Here is a 25,751-nt window from a genome sequence, read left to right on the forward strand (position 1 = left end):
GAGGGAGTCAAGCCTGGGAAAGTGGCAGGAGAGTAGGAAGGTCAAAGAGTAATGAAAGATTGAGGTAGGGGTTTGGGAGAGCAGAGTATCGGAGAGAGGAGAGATGAAAGGAGACATGACAACAGGAGAGAGCAGTCAGGCAGTGCAGTCCAGACCAAAACCACTCGCTGCGTAAAAAAGCTTTTCCTCATGTCGCCTTTGGTTCTTCTTCCAATCACCTTAAATCTGTGTCCTATGGTTCTCGACCCTTCCACCAATGGGAACAGTTTCTCTCTATCTACTCTGTTTAGACCCTTCATGATTTTGGACACCTCTATCAAATCTCCTCTCAACCTTCTCTGCTCTAAGGAGAACAACCCAAGCTTCTCCAGTCTGCCCACATATCTGAAGTCCCTCATCCCTGGAACCATTCTAGTAAATCTTCTCTGCACCCTTCACATCATTCCTAAAGTGCTGTGCCCAGAATTGGACACAATACGCCAGCTGAGGCCAAACCAGTGTTTTATAAAGTTTCAACAATAACAACTTGCATTTATATAGTATCTTTAACATAGTAAAGCATTCCAAGGCGCTTCACAGGAGTATTAAAAGACAAAAAAATTGACACCAAGTCACATAAGGAGAAATTAGGGAAGGTGACCAAAAGCTTGGTTAAAGAGGGAGGTTTTAAGGAGCGTCTTAAAGGAGGAAAGAGAGGTCGAGAGGCGGAGAGATTTAGGCAGAGAATTCCAGAGCTTAGGGCCTAGGCAACGGAAGGCACGGCCACCAATGGTTGAGCGATTATAATCAGGGATGCTCAAGAGGGCAGAATTAGAGGAGCGCAGATATCTTGGGTGGTTGTGGGTTGGAGGAGAGGCGAAGCAATGGAGGGATTTGAAAACAAGGATGAGAATTTTGAAATTGAGGCGTTAATTAACCAGGAGCCAATGTAGGTCAGTGAGCACAGGGGTGATGGGTGAATGGGACTTGGTGCGAGTTAGGACATGGGCAGCCGAGTTTTGGATGACCTCAAGTTTACTTAGGGTAAAATATGGGAGGCCAGCCAGGAGTGCGTTGGAATAGTCAAGTCTAGAGGTAACAAAGGTATGGATGAGAGTTTCAGCAGCAGATGAGCTGAGGCAAGGTCAGAGATGGGCAATGTTACGGAGGTAGAAATAGGCGGTCTTAGTTATGCTGCCTTGGATATGTGGTCGGAAGCTCATTTCAGGGTCAAATATGACACCAAGGTTGCGAACAGTGTGGTTCAGGCTCAGACAGATGTTAGGGAAAGGAATGGAGTCTAGCTCGAAAACAGAGTTTGTGGCGGGTACCGAAAACAACGGCTTCAGTCTTCCCAATATTTAATTGGAGAACATTTTTGCTCCTCCAGAACTGGATATCGGACAAGCAGTCTGACAATTTAGAGACCGTGGAGGGGTTGAGAGAAGTGGTGGGGCAGTAGAGTTGGGTGTCATCAGCGTACATGTGGAAACTGATGCTCTGTTTTGGATGATGACACCAAGAGGCAGCATGGAATAGGAGGGAGCCAAGGATAGATCCTTGGGGGACACCAGAGGTAATGATGCGGGAGCGGGAAGAGAAGCCATTGCAGGTGATTAGCTGGCTATGATTAAATAGATAAGAACGGAACCAGGCGAGTGCAGTCCCACCCAGCTGGACGATGGTGGAGAGGTGTTGGAGAAGGATGGCGTGGCCAACCATGTCAAAGGTTGCAGACAAGTCAAGAAGGATGAGGAGGGATAGTTTACCTTTGTCACAGTTACAAAGGATGTCATTCGCAATTTTGGTGAGAGCCATTTTAGTACTGTGGCAGGGGTGGAAATCTGATTGGAGGGATTCAAACATGGAGTTGCGGGAAAGATGAGCACGGATTTAGGAGACGACAACACATTCAAGGACTTTGGAGCTGAACTGTCCTTTTAAAGGCTGTACTCCAGCAGCTTACACCTGTTTTACACGGAATTTATGCTGATCACTACTCCAATGGGTATGTAAATGAGCTGACCCAGAAAAAGCACAAATATTGGGCCGGATTTTGCAACCCCTACCGGCGTGTACAAGGTGTGGGCGTGCCCGTAGGGGCCGAGTAAGTGCTGTTTTCGGGCATGCGAAGTGCATGCGCTGAAAACCGGCACTTGCGATCTGTCAAGAATTCAGATCATCCGCCTGCCCGGGAAAAGTGCCTCTGCGGGTGGAGAGTTGCGCTTTTTGCACAACTTCCGCCCACTGAATGACTGTCAAATTCTTACGCCTGGTAAAAGCAGGAGTAAGGCCTGCTTTTACCAGCTTAAGAGTTTAAATAACACTGAAAAATGAAATTTGATAACTCATTTATAAATTTAAAATACTCTTCAAAAACGTAAGTTTATATTTAGCCCCGTAAAAACATTAAAAAAATTTTTTCAAAGAATTACATTTTTGTTTAAAATATTTAATTAAATGGCATTTTAATTAATTTTAAATATGTAATTAAAAAACAATTATTTAATGTGTTGGTGTATTTTTTAGGTGATCCCCATTCATACTTTTGACAGTTCTGTACGTACAGAACTGGTAAAAGTTTGAATGGGGATTCTCTTCTTCCATTGGTTGGGCTGGCCCACGTGATCCCAGGAGCGCCGACGAACCTTGTGCCCCTGGGATATGTGGGGCTCTGCCCGCACGGACCTGGAGAGGCCAAGGAGCGCAAGCCGCCATTCTTCCCGGGCCACCAGGTAAATTTGTGGACATTTTGCAGGTCGGAGGTGTCCGCCCGCGGCCCCATGTTTTTAACGGCCTATTAACAGCGCATCTCCCCGGCTGTTTCTGGGCTTGATTCACAGTGACCTGCTTCAATAATTAACAGATTCTACACTGCGCTCGGTAGAATTTACTATGTCACATTCAAAGATTTTAAATAAATTAAATTTCCTGATGTAAAAATAACACTATTTATTTAACAGCTGAAAGGTTTTGCTGCTTTTTTTCCTAGCAAGTTGTGGTTATCTTCTCTCTAACATTATTGTGAAACACCTCATAGAATGGATCTCTGGGTATTAAATAGTTTTCTATGAAAATAATTACACCAATTATGGAGGATGATAGGAATGTCTTAAATTACTACCAACTTTAGTCAAATTCGTTAAATTTAAAAGTGGAAGGTCCTACAAAGTCACGTTCTGACCAATGTTTGTTCAGATTTTAATTTGAATCAAACTTTCCACTTTTTATTCAGATGAAAACAAACGTAGAGAGCATTATAGAAATACTGATTTTCCTCCCCCATTTCACCCAATTTTGGCTGGGTATGGGGCAAGGGCAGAAAAAAACAGGCAGAGAATCGTTTCACTGGGTCCCTGCCACCCAGCACCTGTGTGATTTCCCAGCAGAAGTGACATCCAGCATCTAGTACAAAGATGGGTGGTTGTTTTATGATGGGAATATTTATTGACATTATTTCCATCATTTACACCTTAACAACTCTGGGGCTAGGAACACCATGCATTCCGGGGGTTCAGGGTTGCTAGGCAGCTGCAGGTGCAACTGATTGCAGTGTGATTAAATATTGAAATTGAAATAAAACTGTTTATTTAACATTTTTTTTACATTTCCTCCAATGCCGCTGTCCATACTGTGCAGCCAATTCCTGTGTAGTGTAGTGGAAACACCATGAGGAGCTCACCAAATTTATTCAAATCACCACGCCCTGGAAATCCTGCCCCATTGAAGTTATAGAGCCATTGCAACCAAAAGGAAAATATAGCCTATAGTTATTTTATTAATTCTGTTTTTTTCTCTCCACCACCCCCCACCCAACAACTATCTCCTGTCCTCTCCTGAAGACCATGAACGAGGCTGGGGTGCAGTTCCATGGGTGCTAATAGCCTTCCAGTACCTCACACAAGTGGCCATTCCTCATGTCTGTGCAGACAGTGAGTGCCAGAGAGCTATTTAACTGAGCCCAATCCTCTCTTCAACTAACATCCACATGTGGGCACTTTCTAGCAGGCACAGGAATCTTTTCATAGCTGCCTTAATTAACTCAGCACTGGCTCAATATCGTGTTGCACAGTGCAGCAAGAGGGCCTCTGTAAATACATTTTCAAAGTTTCACTGATAACTGTGATATAAGTTATGAGGAAATATTGTCATCGTCAGTACTGTACTGTTATGACCGAGTATCCAAGTTATGAAACATTCAGGCATGGAATAGTATTATTTTGCATTTAAACTTCTATTTTTAAAGCGGAATATTATTTGTACCTTAAATAAGTACCTTTTCTTTTCCCACACTTTTCTCACTTCTCACATAGTTTCTATCTTAGGCTGGCACAGGTCCCACAAGGCCCCTTGAAACCTCTCAAAGTTCTCACAGAATCACTTTTTCTGATCCTACTGAGTCTCACTTCAAAATTTTTAGAAAGTAACACTCTCTTGCACTCTGAGGAAGCCTTTTTTCCCTCAGTCTTCCCACATGTCTTTCTCCACAGTTTAGCACACCTTTCTAACATGTCTTACTTAGCCCCTCCTCATTGGTGCTTTGTACCCAGTACCCCAGGCTCAGGTCAGTCTGCTGGACTAACAACCACTCTGTATACCTGTATGGCTTCTCTACTTGATCACAACACATACTATCCGCTTCCCAGTTCTATGTACCCTCTCAAGAAACCAACAGTATCTCCTATATGAAGTTCTCTCTCTCCTGACTATCAAGCAACAAACTGTAATTTTTCACATTAGCTCCTAACTGTTTTGATGGCACTTTGCCATCACACAACAATGTCCAACCTGAAAATATATATATTTTTTGCGCACCATTAAAGGGCACTGATACTATATAGAATCATAGAATAATACAGCACAGAAGGAGGCCATTCGGCCCATTGTGCTTGTGTTGACTCTTTGGTAGAGCTATCCAATTAATCCCACTCCCCTGCTCTTTCCCCATAGCCCTGTAATTTTTTCCCTTCAAGTACTTATCCAATTCTCCTGTGAATGTTACTATTGAATCTTCCTCCACCAGTCAGTGCATTTCAGATCACAACAACTCACTGTGTAAACATTTTTTTCCTCATGTCACCCCTGGTTCTTTTGCCAATCACCTTAAATTGTGTCCTCTGGTTACTGACCCTTCTGCCACAGGAAACAGTTTCTCCTTATTTACTCCATCAAAACTGTTCAAGATTTTAAACACCTCGATCAAATCTCCTCTTAAACTTCTCTGCTCTAAGGAGAACAACCCTAGCTTCTCCAGTCTCTCCACATAGCTGAAGTTCCTCATCCCTGGTACCATTCTAGTAAATCTCTTCTGCACTCTCTCCAAGGCCTTGGCATCCTTCCTAAAGTGTGGTGTCCAGAATAGTTTAAAAAAAAATTTTTTTATTCATTGATGGGATGTGGGCGTCGCTGGCTGGCTAGGCCTGCATTTAGTGCCCATCCCTAATTGCCCTTGAGAAGATGGTGGTGAGCCGCCTTCTTGAACCGCTGCAGTCCATATGGTGTAGGTACACCCACAATGCTGTTAGGAAGGGAGTTCCAGGATTTTGGCCCAGCGACAGTGAAGGAACGGCGATACAGGTCCAAGTCAGGATGGTGTGTGGCTTGGAGCGGAACTTGTAGGTGGTGATGTTCCCATGCGTCTGCTGCCCTTGTCCTTCTAAGTGGTAGAGGTCGCGGGTTTGGAAGGTGCTGTTGAAGGAGCTTTGGCGAGTTGCTGCAGTGCATCTTGTAGATGGTACACACTGCAGCCACAGTGCGCCGGTGGTGGAGGGAGTGAATGTTGAAGGTGGTGGATGGAGTGCCAATCAAGCGGGCTGCTTTATCCTGAATGGTGTCGAGCTTCTTGAGTGTTGTTGGAGCTGCACTCATCCAGGCAAGTGGAGAGTATTCCATCACACTCCTGACTTGTGCCTTGTAGATGGTGGAAAAGCTTTGGGGAGTCAGGAGGTGAGACACTCGCTGTAGAATTCCCAGCTTCTGGCCTGCTCTTGTAGCCACAGTATTTATATGGCTGGTCCAGTTCAGTTTCTGATCAATGGTAACCCCCCAGGATGTTGATAGTGGGGGATTCAGCGATGGTAATGCCATTGAATGTCAAGGGGAGATGGTTAGAGTCTCGCTTGTTGGAGATGGTCATTGCCTGGCACTTGTGTGGTGCGAATGTTACTTGCCACTTGTCAGCCCAAGTCTGAATGTTGTCCAGGTCTTGCTGCATATGGACACGGACTGTGTCAGTATCTGACGAGTCTCGAATGCTGCTGAACAGTGTGCAATCATCAGCGAACATCCCCACTTCTGACCTTATGATGGAGGGAAGGTCATTGATGAAACAGCTGAAGATGGTTGGGCCTAGGACACTGCCCTGAGGAACTCCTGCAGTGATGTCATGTGATTGAGATGAATGACCTCCAACAACCACAGCCAACTTCCTTTGTGCTAGGTATGATTCCAACCAATGGAGAGTTTTCCCCTTGATTCCCATTGACTTCAGTTTTGCTGGGGCTCCTTGATGCCACACTCGATCAAATGCTGTCTTGATGTCAAGGGCAGTCACTCTCACCTCACCTCTTGAGTTCAGCTCTTTTGTCCATGTTTGGACCAAGGCTGTAATGAGGTCAGGAGCTGAGTGGCCCTGGTGGAACCCAAACTCGGCGTCAGTTAGCAGGTTATTGCTGAGTAAGTGCCGCTTGATAGCACTGTCGATGACACCTTCCATCACTTTGCTGATGATTGAGAGTAGACTGATGGGACGGTAATTGGCCGGGTCGGATTTGTCCTGCTTTTTGTAGACAGGACATACTTGGGCAATTTTCCACATTGCCGGGTAGATGCCAGTGTTGTAGCTGTACTGGAACAGCTTGGCTAGGGGCGCAGCTAGTTCTGGAGCACAAGTCTTCAGTACTATTGCCGGAATGTTGTCAGGGTCCATAGCCTTTGCAGTATCCAGTGTCTTCAGCCGTTTCTTGACATCACGTGGAGTGAATTGAATGGGCTGAAGACTGGCATCTGTGATGCTGGGGACCTCAGGAGGAGGCCGAGATGGATCATCCACTCGGCACTTCTGGCTGAAGATAGTTGCAAATGCTTCAGCCTTGTCTTTTGCACTCACGTGAACACAATACTCCAGCTGAGACCTAGCCAGTGCTTTATAAAGGTTTGGCATAACTTCCTTCCTTTTGTACTCTATTCCTCTATTAATAAAGCCAAGGATGCTTTTTTAACAGCCTTCTCAACTTGTCCTACCACCTTCAAAGGTTTGTGTACATACACCCCCAGGTCTCTCTGTTCCTGCACCCCCTTAAAATTGTACCATATAGTTCTTATTGCCTCTCCTCATTCTTCCTACCAAAATCTATTAGTTCACACTTCTCTGCATCAAATTTCATCTTCCATGCGTCTGCCCATTTCACCAGTCTGTCTATGTCCTCCTGAAATCTGTTACTATCCTCCTCATTGTTCACCACATTTCCGAGTTTCGTGTCATCTGCAAACTTTGAAATTATGCCCTGTATACCCAAGTCCAGGTCATTAATATATATCAAAAAGAGCAGTGGTCCTAATAGCGAACCCTGGAGAACACCACTGTATACTCCCTCCAGTGTGAAAAACAACTGTTCACCACTACTCTCTGCTTTCTGTGCCTTAGCCAATTTTGTATCCATGCTGCCACCGTCCCTTTAATCCCACGGGCTTTCATTTTGCTAACAAGTCTATTCTGTGGTACTTTGTCAAACACCTTTTGAAAGTCCATATACACAACCTCAACCACACTACCCTCATCAACCCATTCCATTACTCCATCAAATAACTCAATCAAGTTAGTCAAACACGATCTGCCTTTGCTGACTTTCATTTATTAACCTATACTTTTCCAAATCCCAATTAATTTTGTCCTGGATTATTGGCCTCGATTTTCCGGGGCCTATGACCGCGTACGCTGTTGTAAGTGCCCCGCAATTTCTAGGTTTCCACATTCTATGTGCATGCATGGAAACCCAGAACTTGCGATCTGTCAAGAGTCTCCTTGACAGATTGTACGCATCCGCAGGAAATGGACATTTGCTGCCACAGAGCTGGGCTATTTGTTTTTTATTTATTTTTATTTAAGTGCTGTGAAAGTGTGTTTTTTAGGGGATTCATATTATGCTCATGGGGATTCTGTACGTAAATGGAATCCCCATAAGCATAATGGGAATCCCCCTTTGTAATTGGTTCCAGGGACGCTCGCGAACTGCCTGCACTCCTGGGATACGTGGGCCTTTACGCAGGCGTACGCCTGCAGGCCCAGGAGCGCGAGTCTTCAAAGGTAGAGAGGACCAGGTAGGTGCGTGCTTTACTTGCGGTTCAGAGGCAATCACCCGTGGCATGCCTCCGACCGCAATTTCCACCTAATTGTCTCTCAAAGATTCCTCACCACCGACGTTAGGCTAACTGGCCTGTAGTTCCCGGGTTTATCCCTCTCCACTTTTTTAAACAGGTGTGTAACTGTTGAGTCTGTGTTTTCAAATGTAGTTATGCTGAATAACTGGACACAGGCTACAGAAATAATTAAACAGGTCTTTAGTGATTGAGGGTCAGGGCTGAACTGGGATACACTTTGCTCCGTAGGGTTTATATACCGGTGTGGTCACCACCGGTACTACAATGTACAGGAGCCATCAAAAAGTAGTCCATCACCTTAAGGTATCCTCTTAAGGTGGTACAGGTTACATACACTACAATTCCTCCCCTTTTAGCTTAACAGTGTACACCCCAATTTAAACATTACATGGATAACATATATACAACTTTCACACAAAACTGTTCAAAGATTCAGTCTCTGAGGAGGTCTCCTGATCCGGGCCGGATAACGTCTTTCAGGGGTCTCTGGTCCTCGTTACTGGGGTGACTCATCCATTTGATCTCCTATGGATTGAACATCATCATGTACGTTCGAGTCTGAGGTCGATGCTACAGGCTCAATAACTTCTTCAACTGGTGTCTCTGCCGTAGACATGGGGTCGACCCTTGTTCTCGATTCCACAAGTTGGTCAGCATGACGTCGTATTACGTTCTCTCCAACGTCTACCGTGTACATCAAGGGTCCTTGTCGGGCACGAATTGTTCCGGATTGCCATTTATCATTCCTATAGTCCCTGGCCAACACTGGTTGTCCTATTTCGAAACTCCGAGTGGCCTTGTTATTTACGTGCTGGAATTGCTTGTTTTTGACTTCCCTTCGCACATTGGGTTTTAAAAAATCCAACCGGGACCGCAACCTCCTGTTATAGAACATTATGGCAGGGCTTTGATTTGTCACTGCATGCGTGGCGTTTCGATATGCCATCAGGAAATTGTCCACCTTGTGTTGTAGTGGAATATGGTCTTCGCTCATGGCCTTTATCGCCTTTTTGAACGTTTGTACAAATCTCTCGGCCAACCCATTTGTAGCCGGATGATATGGGGCAGATGTATAGTGTTTCACCCCATTCTTTTTCATGAATTTCTGGAATTCTTCTGACATGAACTGTGGTCCGTTGTCTGAACATATTTGTTCCGGCAACCCATTCCTTGCAAATATGGTTCTTAGAACTGCGATCGTCTTCTCCGAGGTAGTGGTCGACATCTTAATCACTTCTGGCCATTTAGAATGTGCGTCTACTGCTATCAAAAACATGGAATCCATGAATGGACCTGCAAAGTCGATATGCACACGTTGCCATGGGGTTGAAGGTCATTCCCATGGATGCAGCGGTGCAATTGGAGGTGCGTTTTGAACTTTTTGGCACCCTGAGCAGCTTTTAGTCAGATCCTCTATTTGTTTGTCAATACCTGGCCACCACACATAAGCCCTGGCAAGGCTTTTCATCTTGACTCCCCCCAGATGACCTTCATGCAATTCCTTCAGAACTCTCTCCCTTAATTTAGGAGGAACAATCACCCTTGTTCCATACATCAATGTTCCTTGACATACGGACAGCTGTTCTTGTCTGGCTGAGAATGCTGGTAACAGTGGGTCGCCATGTGCTGGCCATCCCTTCACTGTCAAGTCATAGACCCGAGACAGTGTCGGGTCGTTTCGGGTCTCTCTCTCAATACCCGCATTGGTGACTGGTAAGCATTCGATGATGGTCGAGTGAAATATCTCGACAGGGTCAACTGCCGGTGCCTCTTCCGCTGTAGGTAGTGGCAGGCACGACAGCCCATCAGCATTACCATGTTGCTTTGTACCTTTGAATTCGATATCATATTGATGTGCCCCTAGGAAAAGGGACCATCTCTGAAGCCTCTGCGCCATCATTAACGGAACACCCTTCTTAGGGTTGAAAATGATCTGTCAGCAGCGTAAACTTTTGGCCTTGCAGGTAATGGTTAAATTTCTTAAACTCCCCACACGAGGCTGAGAGCCTCCCTATCTATGTGAGCATAGTTGCGCTCTGCGGAGGTCAATGATCTGGATGCGAACGCGACTGGCCTTTCCAAGCCATTTGGAAACTTATGTGAGAGCACTGCCCCGATACCATATGGAGAAGCATCACAAGCTAAGCGAATAGGCAGCGTTGGGTTAAAGTGAGCCAACACTTCCTTAGAGGTGATCAGTGCCTTGCTCTTTTGAAAAGCCTGCTTACAATCATCGCTCCACTTCCATGGTATTCCCATTTGCAAAAGAGTGTTCAGTGGGTGTAACACCGTGGATAAATTTGGAAGAAACTTGTGGTAATAGTTAACCAACCCAAGGAACGACCTCAACTGGGATACATTTTCCGGAGCAGGAGCTTTCACAACAGCTTCGATCTTGTCAGGTGACTTATGGAGCCCCTCCTGGTCAATGACGTGGCCGCAGTACGAGATTCGCTTTTGAAACAACTCACACTTCTGGCGATTAACTCTGAGCCCATATTCTTTCAATCTGGTGAGCACCTGCTCTAAATTCGCGAGGTGATCCTTATCATCATCTCCTGTAATCAGGATGTCGCCCAGGTAGCATTGTGTGCCTGGGATTCCCTGCAACACCTGCTCCATGGCCCTTTGCCAAATCGCTGGAGCCGATGCCACTCCAAAAACCAGTCTATTATACCGATATAAGCCCTTATGTGTGTTGATCGTGAGATACTGGCGTGACGCTTCATCAACTTCCATCTGTAGGTACGCCTGCGCCAGGTCTATCTTGGTGAAGTGTTTCCCGCCAGACAGTGAAGCGAAGATATCTTCAATCCGCGGAAGCGGATATTGCACCGTGTGAAGAACTGGATTAACAGTGATCTTGAAATCGCCACAGATGCGAACCTTCCCAGGTTCCCCCGGCTTGTTGCTCAACGAACGCTTCATGACAGGAACAATGGGTGTGGCCCATTTGCTCCAGTCCACCTTGGACAGTACTCCTGAACGTTCTAGCCCTTCCAGCTCTGCTTCCACAGCAGGTCGTATCGCATAAGGCACCGGTCTGGCTTTGAAAAATTTTGGGTTTGCATGTTCTTCAACCTTGATGTTTGCCGTAATTCCTTTCAGTGTTCCCAGTCCCTGTTGGAACACCTCCTTAGCATCGTCCAATGTTTTGGACAGTCGTTTAGGTTTGACGTCGTCCTCTTTACAGGCATCTACAGTCAGTGCTTGTATGGAATGCCAGTCCACATTTATTCTCCGGATCCATTCCCGTCCCAGTAGTGGCGGACCTCCATCAGGTAACACATACAAGTCCATTTCTGACTTTCTTTACCATTGTAGACCACATTTACTTTTATCTTTCCTTTGGGGTATACTATTTGCCCCGTGTATGTTTTCAATACAATCTCCGTATCCCTCAGGGGAATGTGCGAGAATAACCTTTTGTAATCTTGCTTATTCATGACCGTTAATGTCGATCCAGTGTCCAATTCCATCTTCACTTGGACTCCTGCTATCCGAAGCATGACCCAGATAGTTTGGTGGTCTGCTGTGTTACCCACATTATGTATTTTTAGACAACCCAGTTCCTTACTGCTGGAGTCTGAATCCATCTTCTGTTCATCCGAACTGTTCTCTGTCACCTTGTGTACTTTTTTGTACTTCTCCTGCGGCGACTTTTTGCTGCTGGTCTTCTTTCCTGACCGGCATACTCTCGCTATGTGACCAAGTTTGCCACATTGCCTGCATTCTTTATCTTTGAACCAGCACTGGTTCTGGTCATGCGTTGTCCTTCCGCAACGATAGCACTTTACTGCGCCCAATGCCATTTCATTGGTGCTGAATTCCAATGGCCTTTGCTGTATCTCTGCAGCGCCTCGTGCTGCTGCCTCGTGCGATGCTGCAATGCTGAAAGCTTTGTCCAGCGTAAGATCCTTTTCCTCTAGCAGTCGCTTCTGGGTTCCTTCCCTTAGGAGCCCACACATAAACTTATCTCTCAGTGCGTCTGCTAGTCCTGTACCGAACTGACAGTACTTTGATAACTTGCGCAGTTCGGTTAAGAATTCAGCGTTGCTTTCTTCTTTAAGTTGAATTCTTTTGTAGAATTTAAATCGTTCCGCTATCAGCAGCGGCGTGGGGTTTAAATGCTCTTGCAGGATAGTAACAATATCCGCGAAACTCTTTCCTACCAGTTTATCTGGTGTTACAAGGTTCCTTAATAACCTGTACGTCTTCGCACCCATCGAGTTTAATAGGGTTAGTGCTTTCTTATCCTCCGGTACCTCATTTGTTGTACAGTAAACTTCGATGCGTTCCACATAAGTGGCCCAATCTTCCACATCGCTATCAAAAGCAGTGATGTTACCCGTTTTTGGCATCCTTGTTGAGTTTCCTTTCCTTCGGATATGATTATTATTTTATTTTATTTTTTTCAAAATGGCAGCTTCCCGCGCTTGGCGGCTTTTCCCGCGCTTGTCTTCTTCCCCTGCTGACTCAAAATGGTGATTACCGCGCTGTTGCCGTTCTCGCCTCCCAGTGATCCTTTATTTTCCCCTACGCTGCTGCTCTTGTTCCCCGCCGCTCCCGCGGTCCTTGTGGTCATAAACGCTTTTCTGGCTGCTGCGCGTCTCTGCCCCGATTGCAGTCCGGCCCCTGACACTGGCTGCGGTCGTGTTCTCCGCCCTTTTCATCGTTTCCCTCCCCTTCTCTTACTGACAACTCGGCCGACTTCCCCCCCGTGCCGCTCGATCGGGCTTACCCGCCGCTGTCGTCGAAGGGATGTCCACTGATGTTTGACTTCGTGGCCAGAAACCAACCCGGGTTCCCCATGGCCTCCCGTGCTATGCAGTGCCCAGCAGGATGTTGAGGGTGGATGTCCTTGTTCGACACCCGTTTCAGAGGCGAAGCTTCCTTTGATGCAACTGCCGCTAGGTAAGATCAGACTCGTCGCCACTGTTGAGTCTGTGTTTCCAAATGTAGTTATGCGGAATAACTGGACACAGACTACAGAAATAATTAAACAGGTCTTTAGTGATTGAGGGTCAGGGCTGAACTGGGATACACTTTGCTCCGCAGGGTTTATATACCGGTGTGGTCACCACCGGTACTACAATGTACAGGAGCCATCAAAAAGTAGTCCATCACCTTAAGGTATCCTCTTAAGGTGGTACAGGTTACATACACTACAGTAACATTTGCAATCCTCTAGTCCTCTGACACCACCCCCATATCCAAGGAGGATTGGAAGATTGTGGTCAGAGCCTCTGCAATTTACACCCTTACTGCCCTCAGTAACCTAGGACGCATCCCATCCAGCCTGGGTGACTTTGCTACTTTGAAGACTGCCAACCTTTTAAGTACATCCTCTTTATCTATTTTATCCTATCCAATATGGCTACTGCTTCCTCCTTTACTGCTCCATTGGCAGTATCCTCTTTAGTGAAGGCAGGTGCAAAGTACTCATTTAGTATGTCAGCCATGCCCTCTGCCTCCACAAGAAGATCTCCTTTTTGGTCCCTAATTGGCCCCACCCTTCCTTTGACTACCCTTTTACTATTTATGGGTTTATGAAAGACTTTTGGGTTCCCTTTTCTGTTAGCCGCTAATCTATTATCATAGTCTCTCTTTGCCCCTCTTATTCCCTTTTTTAGATCTCCTCTGTACTTTCTATATTCAGCTTGGTTCGTTACTGTATTATTAACCCTACAATTGTGATAAGCTTCCTTTTTCTATCTCATTTTAACCTCGATATCTTTAGTCAACCGGGGAGCTCTAGCTTTGGATGCTCTTCTTTTTCCCCCCTCATGGGAATGTATCGACTCTGTACCCGAACCATCTCCTCTTTGTTCAATTGTTCGATTACTGTTTTGCCTACTAATATCAGGGAGCTTTCTAATACAATTAACCATTGTGCCACCTTATCAATTCCTGGAATAGTCAGGAGCTGTATGCTTCAAAATCACCACTTCACTGATACCATTTTTGCCCTTAGAAGTATGTACTGCAGCAAATGCGTTATCTGCTGCAGAAAACTTTTACAATGTAATTTTTATATATATTATTTTTACTTAAAAGTAATATAACAACATCATGAGGCACAGATGAACTACTGCCTTGTCCCCTATGCATAAACATTGCCTTCCTCATCTGTCTGTAACTTGGGATCTGCCATATCAGGCAGTTTGCATACACACATGTATCAGGCAAATAACAATTGCAGTTTTCAAGGGGCAGCACATTCATTTTTGATGTGGTAAACAGCAGAGAGGCACCTTGACTCGATGCCTCCGCATCTGTTTGCTGTTCCTTGGTTTCCACTGCCTGGTACAATGAAACAGTGTGTGCAAAAGGGCGATGGCGGTGTACAGTGCTTGAAATGGCATCTTACAAAGGGTGATGCAGTTACCAACTGAGATCTGCACCATGCTTAATGAGGCCCACAAGAAATGCATGCAAAAGTGAGGAGGGCACAAACTGTAATGATCAGTAACATGTCATTCTAGAATGGTACACTAGGTGGAGCTGTATGTTTAGTAAGGGGCTACCCACAAGGCAGTAGTCATGATGGATGCCCGTACACTAGTCCACGTGGCTGAATAAATGACTAGCAAAAGTTAGCTGTTCATAATGAAAACGTCTACTTATTTATGAACATAAAACATGGTACCAGGATTGGTAATATCTGCTGAATATTGTGAAACGCAACATGGAGAATTTGAAGCCACCGGAGGGTTTGAAACTCACGGAGAATGTCGACTGCAATTGGCGGACTTTCAAACAACAATTCGAACTCTACATTGCTGCCATCGGGTTCGGTACGAAGCCAGACGCAAGGAAAATAGCGTTACTGCTCATGGTTGCAGGCCCGCAGGCAATAGAGGTATTTAATATGTTTGTATTTGATCAAGAGGAGGACAGAGAAAAAATGGACGATGTGCTAAAGAAGGTTGATAAACATTGTTCTCCCAAAAAGAACGAGACCTATGAGAGGTACGTGTTCCGTTCACGGACACAGCAGCAAAATGAGACTTTTGATAGCTTTGTGACCGATCTGAAACTGAAAGCACAGACATGTAATTTCTCTGAACTGAAATCATCCATGATTCGTGACCAGATTGTGTTTGGTATTCATGATAAAAAGGTCAGGGAACATTTGTTGAGAGAAACTGAGCTAACATTGGAGAAAGCTGTGAAAATATGCCATGCCAGTGAGCTAGCTCAGAAGCACGCGAAGACTTTCAGTGAAATTAATAATAATGCGCCTGTAATGAGTGACTGTGCTGCTGTTGGTGCTGTGTTCTGCAAGGGGAAGAAACATGGGCAGAACAGAAATGCAAAGCAATCGGAGGATGGAACTTTTAATTGTAAACGCTGTGGTTACCAGCACCAGTCAAGACAATGCCCTGCGTTTGGGAAAATGTGCACAAAATGTAATGGAAAGAATCACTTTGCCAAACAATGCTTTTCAAAAGTAAAAACAAAGAAAGGGGGATGTAATGATCAGTAACATGTCATTCTAGAATGGTACACTAGGTGGAGCTGTATGTTTAGTAAGGGGCTACCCACAAGGCAGTAGTCAAGATGGATGCCTGTACACCAGTCCACATGGCTGAATAAATGACTAGCAAAAGCTAGCTGTTCATAATGAAAACGTCTACTTATTTATGAACATAACAAACCTTTTTCCTCTTTGCAGCCAGGTATCAAGGACCTGGGTGACTGCATTAACTTGGTTGGTGACTTCCCTCTATGCAACTTTCACCTGTGCTTTTACTGGGGCTAATTATTACCACTTTCCTTTGATGTACCTCCTGCAGCAGAGCCTCCAAATCTTCGGCATCAAAGGAAGCAGAGTTGCCCACATGTCTCTCTGCTGTGCCATCGTGAACAATTAGTCCACTTTTCCGCCACTGTAACTTCCCCTTTATTGGCATGTTATAGCCCTTTAAGAGATGCAGCCACATCAGATTTTGCAATCCCCAACCATGTACGCCGGCCAAGCTTTCTGAGCAAGTTTTTCCTCTACCAGTAGCCTATTCAAATTAAGAATGGAAATTAGGCCACAAAATTCAGCAGACCCCACCCCTCACACAATGATTTTGCATAGCTCCCAATTTTGCTGGGATCACATAATTAGCACTATGGATGACAACAAAGGATCTGGTTTCATACTGAAAGTCACTCATTTTCCAAAAAAAGATGCTCACTGACCTGTGATGACATATAACTTCAATATGAAAATTAAATATAGAGCAGTCGAATGGTCCTTTAATACAGCTGTTATGCCTCCAAGGAAGGCCACCCAAACTGTTGACTCTGCGCCACTTCCAGTCCAACCGCTGTAATATCGCAGAATCCAGTGCGCATTATCACATCACAATGTTAAAATGTGCTTCAAAACAATCTTATCTACATACAGGTATCAGTTTGACTTCCACTTTGAGTCAGCAGAGGACATAGACAGGCTGGTGAAATGGGACACATGGCAGATGAAATTCAATGCAGAAAAGTGTGAGGTGATACATTTTGGTAGGAAGAATGAAGAGAGACCATACACACTAAATGGTGCAATTTTAAAGGGGGTGCAAGAACAGAGAGATCATGGGGTGTTTGTTCACAAATCTGTGAAGGTGGCAGGACAGGTTAATAAAGCAGTTAATAAAGCATATGGGATCCTGGGCTTTATAAACAGTGGCATGGCCGCGATTTTCCGAGTGGAGGCGGGTTGGAGGCGGCTTTGATGTTCAGCGGGTTCCGGTCCCGCTGCCGGTTTCAGCCACCCTGAAATAATGATTGTTGCTTAAGTGGGCTGATTAAGCCCGTCGTGCGCGCTACCCGGCCCAATCGGTGGGTTTGGGTCTGCTGCTCGCCTCCACTCACGTCTTTCAGCCAGCTGCATTTAAGGGGCCCATGCAGCCTTGTTTTTGATCAATCCTATTCTGCTGCTTCTCGGTGTGGCACATCTGAAAATGACTGCTTCCAGACCAAAGGCATCTCCCAGATTTGGTGATGACTCCCTCCATGCTCTTGTGGAGGGAGTGAGAGGGCGCCAAGAGGTACTGTTCCCATCAAATGGACGGAGGAAGGCTCCTCAGCAAACCAAGGCAGCCTGGCTGCAAATTGCTGAGGAGGTGAGCGTCAGGTCTTTGTGTGGTCGCTCCTGGGTTCAGTGCAGGAAAAGGTTCAATGACCTGATACATACAGCAAAAGTGAGTATAACATCACACTTACCTTCAATCTGCTCCCCATCTCCTCTCATCACCAGCACTTTGCATTGTCAACCTACTCCTGCACACCCCACTTTATCCTTACATCCCTTGCACCCTTAACCATCCCTCTCTATGTACAGAATCACTTCACCATTCTACTATGCACCCCTCACACTCGTTATCACTGTTATGCAATGACAACAACTAACAACGCACAGGGATGGACCTTGGTATTGGCATCTCACTCCATCTTTGTCTCCCTCTAAGCATCTATGCTATGGATTCTCTACACTCACTCCAACATTCTCACTCAAGCTCCACTTGTGCCCCTCATTGCAGGAAATAATTGGGAGAGGGGCAGGACAGGAGGAGGGCCACCTTTGATTGCCCAGTTGGCCACCACTAAGGAGGCTGCTCTCGACATCGTCAGAGGTGCTGAGGATCTGGAAGTGGGGGACAGTCAGACGGGCGCAGTAGAGCAAGCTGGTGACAGAATAGATTTGCAGCCCTCTCATTTAGATTGCATGAGTGACTGATGTTCATACAGATTGAGTTCTGATCATCTGCACAATTCGATGTGCCTGCTATGTTAATATCACATGTCTAACTCATGCCTTTACTCCCCCATAGGACCGGCGAGAGCCCCCCTCCCCACTGTCCAGGAGGAAGAGCTGGAAGACTCCTCAGAGGAAGCTGCAACCTCTGAGGGAGCAGCGTCAGCAGAATTGAGCGCACCCAGCACCAGCGCAGAGACACACACCTCGGTGGGTCATTCGCGAGATAGATTAGTGTTCTCACCTGGTATATCACAACTCACAAGTGAGCATCAGCAGATGGTGGAGACAGGGACAGCAGTGGAGTGTCCTTGTCGGAGGCCGCAGGGCGCTCCTAGCTCTGCTCAGCTGCATGTGGACCCTGTGCCTCTGGGGTCATCCAGAAAGAGCTGGAACTTCAGCAACAGGTGCAGGAGTCTCTGACAGGTTTTGTATCCACGGTAACTGCGAGTGTGCAGAGAATGGAGGAGTCCATCTCAAACATAAGCAATGCCATGGTGGAGGCAATGGCGCATGAACGTGCCACCATAGAGAGGGTGGCAACCTCCTTGGAGGACATAAGTCGCCAGATTCAACAGAGCATGATGACTCTTCTAAATAGATGGTCTGCTATGGAGGATAGATGGGCAGCTATTGAGGAAAGACACCAGAGGTACATGGATCTCCCTGTTATGAGGACTGTCAGTACTGAGACGGGTCCTCATGGCCCCACTGATGTGCAGCAAGGTGCTCTCCAGCTACTTCATACCAGTGAAGTGCGGGCGACCCATGAGAGGGATGTTAGTGGTCGACCACAAGGAAGTGTGCGCTCCTCTCCAAGCGCTCACACTCCCATGCCACTGCGGAGCCCTCGGTCAGAGCCCCAAATTTCTCACCCAACTGAGATGGCCGTCTCAGCCCCTGCACAGCCACAGGAGGAGCAGACTGTTGCCGAGCCCTCCCAGGTTCACAAACCCAGAGGACGCCCACCAAAGGTGTCGAAGCAGAAGCAGCGTGAAAGTGAGCAAGGTGCCTCAACATCTGTCGAAGCCACAGGGGAAGCACCACATAGAAGCACACATAAGAGAAAGTTAACACACAAATAGTCACAAGGGTGTTTTGATGTAATACAAATTTAAGATTATCATCGTTATGTGAATTGTAATAAACAAACGCGATGGTTAAGATTGAAAGAGTTGGCCTATGTATGCCCAGAAATGGAAGTGTCACAGTGAGGTGTCAGGGTGCCTTTCATCTGTAATGATGGTGGTGAGAGTGATAGGAACCCACAGTTTATTGTACAGATGGTGTATGGTGTGTTAAGAAGGTGTCAGCCACATGTGTTTGCTTCATAAACTTAAGCGAATCTGGCATGGATTAATGCATCCCTTGCATCACAGCCAGCAATGTGCTCGCGTGCTGGTGGAACTGGCACATCCACCTCCACAAGGTCTTCCTCCTCCTCCTCCACCTTTGAGGAGGAGGCTGTGTGCTGAGCCACTTGTTGTGCGATGTTGTGCAGTGCACAGCAGACCACGATGATTCTGGAGACCCTGCCTGGTGACTACTGTAGGGCTCCACCTGATCTGTCAAGGCATCTGAATCGCATTTTGAGCAAGCCGATGGTTTGCTCGATGATGGCTCTGGTGGAAATGTGGCTGGCATTGTAGTGCTCCTCAGCTTCGTTCGATGGCCTCAACGACGTCATTAATCACGTCTTCAGGGGATAGCCCTTGTCTTCAAGTAGTCATCCGGAAAGTTGGGTTGGCAGATTGAAGAGCTGAGGCACAGTAGACTGGCGCAAGATGAACGAGTCATGGCAGCTGACAGGGAACTTTGCGCAAACATGCATATTGTTCTTCCTCTGGTTACACACCAGCTGGATGTTAAGGGAGTGGAAGCCCTTGCAGTTGACAAATACAGCTGGTTTGTGATGGGGTGCCCTAATGGCCCTAATGGCCCTGCACCCTTGGTAAACCTGCCATATTTGCAAAGCCAACCACACATGCGGTCACACTTGCTTCATCCATGGAGAAGTAGATGTAATTGTGCGCCTTTGCAAAGAGGGCATCGGTAACCTGCGTGATGCAAGTGTGTGTGACCAACTGGGAGATGCCGCTGATGTCTGCTGATGATCCCTGGAAGGACCCTAAAGCAAAAAAGTTGAGTGCGGTGGTGACTTTGACAGCCACTGGTAAGGAGTGTCCACCCGCTCCTCTGGGCTCCAGGTGTTGGTGCAGCATTGCGCAGATGTCAGCAACTACCTCTCACGAAAGTCTCAGCCTCCTTTGGCATTGCTACTCAGTCATGTTGAGGAAGCTCATCCTCTGCCTGTAAGCCCTGTTTTGGGGGTATCTCCTGCGGCGAGGTGCAGCCCTGCGCTGACGCCCTCTGCCCTGTGCAGCATCAGGTTTGTGAGGAGGAGGTTGGCGCTCCTGTTGTTGCTGCTGCTGTTGTGCCTCATTCTGCTGCTGCCACGGTTGCTCTTCCACCGATTCTGAGGATCAGGATGAGAGGGTATAAATGGTTCCCATTGTGCTGGTATATATCTCAGTTGAGGAATAGATGTTATAAGCACTCAGGCAATGTGGGGAGAGGGTTTTCCAAGGAGGTCGCAGTGCATATGGATCTCAGCTTAACCACTTACAAGCTCAATAGACTTGCAAAAAGTGTTCCAACACCTCCAAAAACAAAGTTCTGTCATCTGAAACTCAGCCATGTTACAGATCCGCTTTTATGCTGCAGGTGCAGCTGTCAAGAATTTGTGTGGTTGCTGAACCCGTCACAATCAGCTGGCGTGTTTAGCGAACGACGTGGAACACGCTGAAAATGTGGTAAAATGGGAAGAGCCTGTTAAATCGGATTAAGTACCTCTCCCGCCGCTTGGTGGCGGGTCTGGTCGGGACTCCCAGACCCAACACTTGACAAAGTTGCGTGGTGGCGGGTTGACGGCAGGTTTGGAACCCGCCATCAAGTAAAACAAATTTAACCTCTGACCTGCCTCCAAACCCGCCCTCTGAACACCGGCAAAATCGCGGCCCTAGAGTACAAAAGCCAGGAAGTTATGCTACACCTATATACTGTAAAACAATAGTTCGGCCCCAGCTGGAGTGTTGTATCCAATTCTGGGCACCACACTTTAGGAAGTGTTATGTTCATTAATAACTAGTCGTTTTTATTAAGAACAGCTAGCTTTTGCTAGACACTTTATTGAGCACATGTGGACTAGGTACAGTATCTGTAGAGGCATCCATCTTGACTGCTGCCTTGTGGGTAGCCTAGTGCATCCTGGGTAGCCTACTCTTATATACATACAGCACCACCTAGTGTACCATTCCAGAATGACAGGTTACTGATCATTACATCCCCCTTTCTTTGAGGTTAAACAAAATCAGTATCAATCAATATCAATCAATAACAACATAAACATCTTCAAGAGTCAATACATTTTCAATGTAGTTTTCTTTGTACTCAAAGATTAAGTCTATCAGGCTTTTTTACTTCACGTGTGGATCTTCTCAGCACAGGTAAGTCTGATGTGTTTTCATGAGAGCCTGTATGTGTATTTGTGTTGGATTGTTCTGGTGGTGAGTGACAAGATTCAGTTGCGGCATTGTCATCGATTTGCTCTTCGATAGTCTCTTGTGTTTTTAGGAGGGAACGGCGGTTCCTCCTGAGAATCTGTCCTTCCTCAGTTCTAACAGTGTATGACCTTGGTCCTACTTCCTCAAGAACTGTAGCTTTCCTGTTCCATGCATCTGGATCCTCAATCCTGACAACATCATCCCTTGTCAATGGTTTCAGAGTTTTGGATGACTTGCCATAGTATGATTTCTGTTTCAGCTTTAACAGTTGAAGTCTCTGTCTCAGTTCCTTACTCTGTTTTTCTTTTGCACAGCAGGGTAGCGTGGTACGCAACTTGCGACCCATTAGGAGTTCAGCAGGTGAAGAACCAGAGTCTAAAGGTGAGGCTCGGTAGCTCAGCAGGGCGAGATAAGGATCAGACTTGCTTTCTGTCACTTTCTTCAGTAGCTGCTTGAGAACTTGAACACCTTTCTCTGCCTTACCATTCGACTGAGCATACAAAGGACTGTATGTGATGTGTTGAAAGTCATAATGTGCTGCAAACTGTTGCCACTCCTTACAGTTGAAGCACGGACCATTGTCACTAACGGCAATCCTGGGAATTCCATGTCTGGCGAAGATGGATTTCACATGCATTATGACACTGCTTGCTGTGGTGCTTGAGAGCAGCGCCATCTCAGGATAGTTAGAATAGTAGTCAATCACTATTAGATAGTCTTTACCATTTAAATGAAAAAGATCCATACCAACCTTTTGCCATGGTGCTGTTGGTATGTCAGCTACTATCATTGGTTCCTTTGCTTGTTTTTTTGGTGTTTTTGACATGTCTCACATTTGCCTATCATGTTCTCAATGTCCTTATTTATGCCAGGCCAATAAACAGTGTCTCTTGCTCTCCTTTTGCATTTTTCAATTCCGAGGTGTCCCTTATGAATCCTTTTGAGCATGTCTTGACGTAGAGCTTGTGGAATGACTATTCTGTTCTGTTTTAGTAATAGTCCACTTGCGACACTCAATTCTGACCTTATGTGAAAATATTTTGGACAGGAACCTTTTGGCCAACCATGATGAATGTTCCCTATTACTGTTTGTAATACTGTATCTTTTACTGTTTCTTCTGCTATTTGCTTTGATTTTGTGTCTGACACGGGCAGCGCAGCAGTGACCATACTCACATGAACATCCACGTCTTCTTCAGTAGAGCTCACATGACTCATTGTGGGTGCTCGGGATAGTGCATCTGCTAACACTATGTATTTGCCTGGTGTGTAGATCAGTTCAAAGTCATATCTTTGCAGCTTCATCATGAGTCATTGAATCCTTGGAGACATCTCATTCAGGTTCTTTTTTATGATGGCAACCAGTGGGCTGTGGTCTGTCTCAACTGTGAAGGTGGGAAGTCCATATATGTAGCCATGAAACTTTTCTAGTCCAACTACCAAGCCTAGACATTCCTTTTCAATCCGGGCGTATCGACACTCAGTATCAGTCATAGACCTGGAGGCACAGGCAACAGGATTCCAATCTTCACCCTCTGCTTGTAGCAAGACCGCACCTAGGCCATCTTTTGATGCATCCGTTGACACTTTGATTCTTTTTGTTGGGTCAAAGAAGGTGAGTACAGGTGTGGTTTGAGGTTTATCCACTCTTGTTCATGTCTTTCTGTCCATGCGAACTCATTTGTTTTACGTAGCAGGTCTCGCAGACAGGCTGTCTTGGCTGACAAGTTAGGAATGAACTTTCCAATGAAGTTTATCATCCCCATAATGCGTAGCGCTCCTTTTTTGTCAGTGGGTCGGGGCATTTTGAGTATGGCGTTTACTTTTTCCATATCTGGCTCTATTCCTTTACCAGATAGATTATCTCCTAGGAAAGTGACTTCCTGGATGCCAAACTGACACTTGGCTTTGTTGAGCTTCAGTCCATTCCGGCATATGCTCTGTAGCACTTTAGTCAGTCTCTCATTGTGTTCTTTCAGTGTGGAGCCCCAGATGATGATGTCATCAACATAGACCCAAACTCCTTCCAGACCTTCAATTATGTGTTCCATCACTCTATGAAAGATTTCAGATGCAGATATTATCCCGAAAGGCATTCTGAGGAAACAATACCTGCCAAATGGTGTGTTGAAGGTACAGTATTTGGTGCTCTCTTCATCCAGTTTTAGTTGCCAAAATCCTTGTGAGGCATCGAGCTTTGTAAAGTATCTGGCACCTGACATTTCACTGGTGATTTCTTCTTGCTTGGGAATCTGGTAGTGTTCACGTTTTATGTTTGCATTTAAGTCCTTTGGATCCATGCATATTCTTAGATCATTGTTCTTTTTCTTTACACATACCATGGAGTTAACCCAGTCTGTTGGCTCTTCGACTTTCCTGATGACTCCTAGTGTGGTCATTCTGTCCAGTTCATTCTTGAGCCGGTCACGCAGGGGTGCTGGAACTCTTCGTGGAGCATGTACCACTGGCTGAGCATCCTCCTTTAGCTGGATCTTGTAAGTGAATGGTAGAACTCCAAATCCTTTGAACACATCCTGGAAATTATTCACTACAGAATCCACCGAGTCATCTGGTCTGCTTATGGCACAGTTTATACGGTAGACTCTCTTGACCAGTTCTAAGTCCTCACAAGCTTTGTCACCCAGTAGTGAATCAAGTCCTTCAGCCACAACAGAAAACATGAGATGATGCACTTTGTCTTTGACTGTCACTTTAAGTCTGCATACACCTAAGCTATCTATTTTCTGTCCATTATAGTCCTTCAGTAGTACTGACTTTTTCTGTATTTTGGGCTTTTCTTTCATATTGTTAATGTCACTCATACTGATTAAGTTTGCTTTTGCCCCAGTGTCTAGTTTCAATGTAACTAATGCTCCATTTACCTGCAGTGGGATCATCCATTTGTCCTCTTTTACTACATTAACTTTATGTTCAGCATTGTTAATTCCTGAGGGCTGCACATTTTCTGTATCCTTTTTGATATTGTCAAATGACACCATTCCTACAAAACATGTCTCACTTAAATCAGTGTCCTCAATTACATTAACTCGTTGCCCTTTCTTAGTTTTTACATTTGAAAAGCATTGTTTGGCAAAGTGATTCTTTCCATGACATTTTGTGCACATTTTTCCAAACGCTGGACATTGTTTTAACTGGTGTTTGTAACCACAGCGTTTACAATTAAAAATTCCTTCCTCCGATTGCTTTTCACTTCTGTTCTGCCCATGTTTCTTCCCCTTGTAGGACACAGCACCGACAGCAGCACTTACTGCAATCGCATCATCATTGATTTCAGTGAAAGTCTTCGCATGCTTTTGAGCTAGCTTGCTGGCTTGGCATATTTTCACAGCAATTTCTAATGTTAGTTCGGTTTCTCTCAACAGACGTTCCCTGACCTTTTTTATCATGAATACCAAACACAATCTGATCACGAATCATGGATGCTTTCAGCTCAGAGAAATTACATGTCTGTGCTTTCAGTTTCAGATCAGTCATAAAGCTATCAAAAGTCTCATTTTGCTGCTGTGTCCAAGAACGGAAGATGTACCTCTCATAGGTTTCATTCTTTTTGGGAGAACAATGTGTATCAAACTTCTTTAGCACATCATCTAATTTTTCTCTGTTCTCCTCTGGATTAAATACAAATGTATTAAACACCTCTATCGCCTGTGGGTCTGCAACCGTGAACAGCAATGCTAATTTCCTTGCATCTGGCTTCGTACCGAACCCGATGGCAGCAATGTAGAGTTCGAATTGTTCTTTGAAGGCCCGCCAATTGTAGTCGACATTTCCCGTGAGATTCAAACCTCCTGGTGGCTTCAAAGGCTCCATGTCGCGTTTCACAATTTTCAGCAGATCTTCACCAACCCTGGTACCATGTTATGTTCATTAATAACTAGTCGTTTTTATTAAGAACAGCTAGCTTTTGCTAGACACTTTATTGAGCACATGTGGACTAGGTACAGTATCTGTAGAGGCATCCATCTTGACTGTTGCCTTGTGGGTAGCCTAGTGCATCCTGGGTAGCCCACTCTTATATACATACAGCACCACCTAGTGTACCATTCCAGAATGACAGGTTACTG

The 25,751-nt window shown here is 45.6% G+C and overlaps 1 long non-coding RNA gene across 1 annotated transcript in view; it reads left to right on the top strand.

Annotated features, from left to right (window-relative positions):
- The first annotated feature begins 2,622 nt into the window (after positions 1-2,622).
- The window catches only part of LOC147108660 (uncharacterized), a 38,810-nt gene continuing 15,681 nt past the window's right edge, over positions 2,623-25,751 (top strand). Inside the window, exon 1 of the long non-coding RNA XR_015080729.1 lies at positions 2,623-2,714. This is a non-coding gene — a long non-coding RNA (uncharacterized LOC147108660). The remainder of the gene's footprint in view (positions 2,715-25,751) is intronic.

The sequence above is a fragment of the Somniosus microcephalus genome, chromosome 13 (genome assembly GCF_052327205.1).
Source record: "Somniosus microcephalus isolate GS21.2 chromosome 13, FLI_Smic_1.0, whole genome shotgun sequence".
Taxonomy (NCBI): Eukaryota; Metazoa; Chordata; class Chondrichthyes; order Squaliformes; family Somniosidae; genus Somniosus; species Somniosus microcephalus.